This window comes from Musca autumnalis, unplaced genomic scaffold (genome assembly GCF_047663935.1).
Source record: "Musca autumnalis isolate F117 unplaced genomic scaffold, ASM4766393v1 scaffold_1, whole genome shotgun sequence".
Classification (NCBI taxonomy): Eukaryota; Metazoa; Arthropoda; class Insecta; order Diptera; family Muscidae; genus Musca; species Musca autumnalis.
The window spans coordinates 272142252-272148251 of NW_027411644.1; positions in this window are offsets into that span (position 1 = coordinate 272142252).

Genomic DNA, 6000 nt, shown 5'->3' on the forward strand with positions numbered 1-6000 from the left:
AGGACCAATATGGACCATTTTAGAAGTTAAACTAAATTTGGACAAACCAGGGAGATCCATAGTTTGGACCAAATTATTTGCCCCCTTTCAAGAGGTATGGTGTATACCATTTTAGTGACATTTTGTAAACATTGGGGGGAAGTACCGTAAGTTGTGGACCGGTATTGCCCATCTTCAAAACTAAGTTTAGACAAAATATGACAGAGTCCAAATTTTGGACCAAATCCGTTGATCACTTCGAGGGTTTCGTGCTCGCCTGCCACTTCATATGGTGTCATATGGGGTTTTTACAACTTTCGGGCTGTTTTCTCAAGATGTATAGACTTGCCCCTGAAACAACTTTCACCGTCGTAATTGTGGCAGTGAATGCCAGTTGCTTCAACAAAAATCAAAGTGATTCGAGAGAAGGTCTTAAGGAGAACTGTTCAGAAATTTTGTGTGGGAGGTACCCGAAGGAGTCGACAAATATAGTCCATATCGAACCTGATCTATATCTGGTTTATATATTAGCTTGTGTAAAGTAGGGACCAAGTCGGTCACTTGCTTCAAGTGTTATCGTGCTCACAATTTTTCCGAACATTTTTGAACTTTTGTGGGGGAGGTATCTGAAGGAGTGGACCGATATGGCTTATCTTCGAACTTAAACTATATTTGGACAAAATATTACGAAGGCCAAATTTTGCATCGAATCGGCAGATCCGTTCGAGAGTTATCTTGCGCTCCAACCACTACACACGGTGTCATAGGGGGTTTTTTTTTTGCAGCTTTCAGGCTATTTTCTCAGGAAGTATGGACTTGCCCCTGATGAAACTTGTATCGTCATATGGGGGACAGTGATTACAAGTTGTTACAACAGAAATCAAAGCGATTTGACAGCAGGTCCTAAACTGAACTTTTCCGAAATTTTGTGTGGGAGGTGCCCGAAGGAGTACCTCATCTAAGTCTGGTAGAAATTTCACGATGTGCAAAGTATGAAGCGAATCGGCTACTCCCTTCAAGAGTTATCGTGCGCACAAATTTTTCGAACATTTTTTACCTTTTGTAGAGGGAGGTACCGGAAGGAGTGGAGGGTATAAATATATTCAATCGGGCCGCAGCTTTTTATGGGGCTCTAACTGTGGACCTACTTTGACAATTTTTAATGGAGAAGTCTTGTGACCGCTAGGAACCTTAAGAGTCAAATTGCAGGTAGTGTAGTCAAAACGCCTAAATCAGGGAGGTTCAGTTATATGGGTGTAAAGTAAAATATAGACCTATGTTGACAGTTTTCGGTGCAGAAATTTTTGTGACTTTAAATGTCAAGATATTTCGGTTAAAAATGCAGTTCAAATCTTCAAAATATCGAAAATCAAGAGATACCATTATATGGGTGCCTAGTTTTCACCATGAGAGCGACAGTATATCCCGAATGCCTGTTCCCAACTATTTTACTCCGGAATAGATAACAACATCAATTGCTGCACCAGACACTCTCCTGGGGTGCCTGAACTTCGTTATCGCAATACGAGACACCCCCGCAGTATCTCAAACAACGCAGCATCTAACACCACATATTGTTGTTCAGCGTCCCGAAAATTCATTATTCCTACAATTCAATTGCAACGGTCAGCAAAATCGTACCCTTTATGAGTCAGAGGAACAACAGTCGCCGCGATCCATGAAACAACGCTCACGTCACCTGAAGCGTTCAACGATTCAGTGCTTATTATGAGCTTTGAAACTGATAGCTCCACATTTTGCACAGCGAACGCTCTTACGAGGATAAGAGGGGATTGCCACAGCTCGTCAGACATCACCATTATGACATCGGATTTAGTAACTTTCCTCGCAATCCGATATTTCCCTTGGCTCAGATCATCTTCCAATCATCGCCAGACTCACCATGGTTACACATGGTGCATTGGCAACCCTTTATTTTTCTTGCCCCAGACCAACTTCCGATCATCATCTCTGTAAACATACCACCCGACTTCATTACCTTTGACCGCAGTACTTTTCTAAACCATGGGAAAGCTGATTAGCAGGAAGAGAATTTACCACTCACCGTTTCAGAGAGCTGCCCATTCCCTCCGATCCTTGGGTAGCAGAAAGAATTTTTCAGGACATCATACCTGCTGGTATAATACTCGAAATTAGGCCGGACTTCCCAGCAGAGTTGACGGGACTTGCAAATGAGCTTCGTCATACGAACCCTGAAGACCCAAGAAAACTCTTGAAGTCTCTTGAAGTCAACATAAGCTGATTTTGTTGGATTTGAAGAAGATAGCTATAATTTCACTCTTCAAGAAAATATATATTTTTTTGGGGGACAGACCCGATTACTTCGCTTATTTTAGCCGGTTCGTCTGAATATGTGCATATTTCCCTTATAAGTGCATAAAAATCATGTGTTCTTTAGAACAGCTATATCTCAAGAATAGTTCCTTCTAGGATCATTGATTAGATCAACAGTTCTCAAAAAATAAATCCGAAAACCTAAAAACCTTTAAAATTTGACCACGAATAACTTTTTTTGCACACATGGGATCGATGGGGACTTTTAGTACGTTGCTTCTAATGGCAAAACCTAGCTCTCCACAAAAATTCAATGTCTATTTTGACTGGGATAGATGTCCACATCTTCATATGTGGACTTATTGGACGGTACTCTCCGAATTTCGATAATTTGTTAGTTTTGGCCACATTAGTCGACTGAAATTACTTTGTTATTTAGTCTCCGTTGGAGTTACATAACTTTCCTCCAGAAACTTTACGACGTTTTGATACGGCCCCCTTACTCCAAAGAACGGTACTCGTAACTTGGGTGACGTAGTGGATGAAAGATACCAAGGAACGGTAATGACCGGCTTTAACATGGCAACGTCCTGGATTTATCTTGGTCCCTTATTCACCTCAAGTGGACATTGACCTCCCCGTGGCGTCATCTGGCAAGCTACATTTAACACCTGTTGAAGGTAGTGAGGTAACATGTGCCGCGAGTTCATCCATAAAAAGTAACCAAGTAACCCCTCCTAGAAAAAAGCAACCTGCTATGAAAAAGCAAAAGAAAAGAAAAACAAACCCCTCTAAAGTTGAGGATCCCGCAAACGTTTTAAGGACCATGATCTGCGAATCTGCACCTGCAATTATCGCACTCTTTATAGAGAAAGTGCAGTTTACGCGAAAAACGTAGGAACCGATCGCCGAGACGTTTTTTAAAAAATAAGACAATTTGATTTGAACGAAATCAGTGCTAAATTAAGACTGTCGTTTTAATTTATTAACTTCAATATTATACCTTTACAGTGTTTTTGATTTTATGCTTACTTAGCTAGATTGTAATTAAAGTGAACAAAATATTGTGAGCTGATTTTAATTCGTAGAGTTGTTTATCGTCCGATTTTAATAATTTGGAATTTATTTATGCACGGGTGCCACCGTGGTGCAATGGTATGCACGCCCGCCTTGCACGTAGAAGGTCGGTGGTTCGATTCCCCGGCCAGGCAACATCAAACATTTTTCAACGGTGGCAAAATACCCCTCAGTAATGTTGGCGACATTTCCTGAATATTTCAGCCTTGAAAAACTTCTCCACAAGTGGTGTCTTATGACACGCCGTTCGGACTCGGCGATAAACAGTAGGTCCCATGTCATTGAGCTAAATATGAATCGGGGTGCACTCATTGATATGAGAGAAGTCTCCCTTATCCCGTATGGGATGTTGTGGAACAATGTTTTTTGTTGAATGAATATAATTTGAAAACAGGTTTTATACCGGAAATGGTATTTGGGTTGCTTATTTTGGTTATTTATTTCGTTTAAAAATTCCTGGAATTTATCAGGTTTGTGGAAGGTGTTTGTATATGTAACTCGCGCTGGCAGATGTACTTGAAAAGTACAAGGCCGATACAACTGCCATACAGGAAATACGATGGATTGGGAAAGACGTCACAAAAACACCTAAAGGTGACGAACTGTATAATAGATGCCATGACACAAAGCATGAGTATAGTTGTGGTTTTGTAATTGGTCGGAGGTTAAAACATCTGGTCTCCAGCTTCATTCCAGGGAATGAACGATTTGCTACAATTCGTTTAAAAGAAAAATTCTTCAACATTTGCCATATCTGCGCTCATGATCCAACCGAAGGCAAGGACGAACAGACCGAAGATATATTCAACGAGCGCCCATTAAAATTATTCTATGCAATTTTAATGCTCAATTTCCTCCGAACTTGAATCACTTGTTGGGGCATAAACTTGTATAATATTTATATTAAGTGGGCTAGCATCAATTTTAACAAGCATAGCTCTGTCTGACATCGGAACATATCCAGCAACACATGCAGCTATACCGTCTTTCATAATTACTGCAACGCCTTTTCGGTGATGTCCATCTAAATTCCCTGAGTGGTATACTACATGAGTATTTTGTGACTTGAAATCTCCACATTCTTCCCACCATGCGGGTAAATTCCACACTGGAGAACATCGATAGAGGCGACCTTGAAAATATTTGGAATAATATAAAATGCAAAATTAATTCAATTACAAGAAATAATTTAGGAAATCAACCCCAACAAAAACAAGAAGAATGGATTACTGACGAAATTAGGGAGCTTCGTCTAGAACGTAGTAAATATCGAAACACTAATTTTGAAAGATACTGGGAAATTAATAAGGAAATTCGCAATGCAACCAGAACAGCAAAAAATGCAATCTTACAACAGAAATGCCAAGAGATTGAAATGCTACAAAACATGCACGATGACTTTAACTTACACAAAAAGTTAAAAGAAGCTGCTGGAACACACAGGAATTCATCATCAGGAGTATTATTAGATGAAAATAATGAAGCTGCATTTGAAATATCCGACAGAAAACGAATTTGGAAAGATTACATCACTAGGATGTTTACAGATGACGAGAGGTCAACATATGATTTTAATCAACCCGCTCTGACCGGAACTCATATAGAAAAGAACGAGGTCGAATACGCAATTGCTTCACTTAAAGATAGAAAAGCAGTTGGTCCCGACGAAATTCCCTCAGAAATTTTAAAGTTAATAGATGGAGAAAACATAGACATGTTAGTCACACTTTTTAACCACATATATGACAGTGGTCAATATCCACAAGACTGGCTAAAATCGATTTTCATAACCATACCAAAGAAAAAGAATGCAAAGAAATGCGATGAATATAGGCTTATAAGTCTAATGAACCACGCCCTAAAAATCTTCCTGAGAATTATCCATAGAAGAATTTATGCAAAATGCGAACTTCATATGGGCAAGTCACAATTTGGTTTCAAAGAAGGAATGGGTACCAGAGAAGCGCTACTAAGCATACATTCGCTGATCCAAAACTGTCGTGAAGTGCAAAAAGACGTTTTTATATGTTTCATAGATTATGCGAAAGCTTTCGATACTGTCCAGCACCACAAGTTAATCGATATACTACTATCAATTGGGATAGATGGGAAAGAAATTCAATGTATAAAAAATCTATACTGGAACCAAAATGCATGCATTGATGTTAACGGCGAACTCACCGACGAAATCGCAATATCAATGGGCGTCAGGCAGGGCTTTATATTATCGCCTCTTTTATTCAATATTTACTCCCAAAAAATATTCACGGAGGCCTTGCAAAATGAGAAAATGGGAATACGAACAAATGGTGTTCTTATAAATAACATACGATATGCAGACGATACGACAATACTAGCAAGCAGTCTAAATGGCCTACAAAAAGCAATAGACAAACTTACAACGGTAAGCGAATTATATGGGCTTAAAATTAACATCACAAAAACAAAATACATGATTATCAGTAGAAAGAACACATATAATAACACATCGCTGACAATCCATAACACAGAAATTGAAAAAGTAACTACCTTCAAATATTTGGGAGTATTGATAAATGACAAATGGGACATATCACATGAAATTCGATGTCGAATAGAGATGGCCAGAGGAGCATTTTATAAATACAATAAATTACTAACAAGTCATGA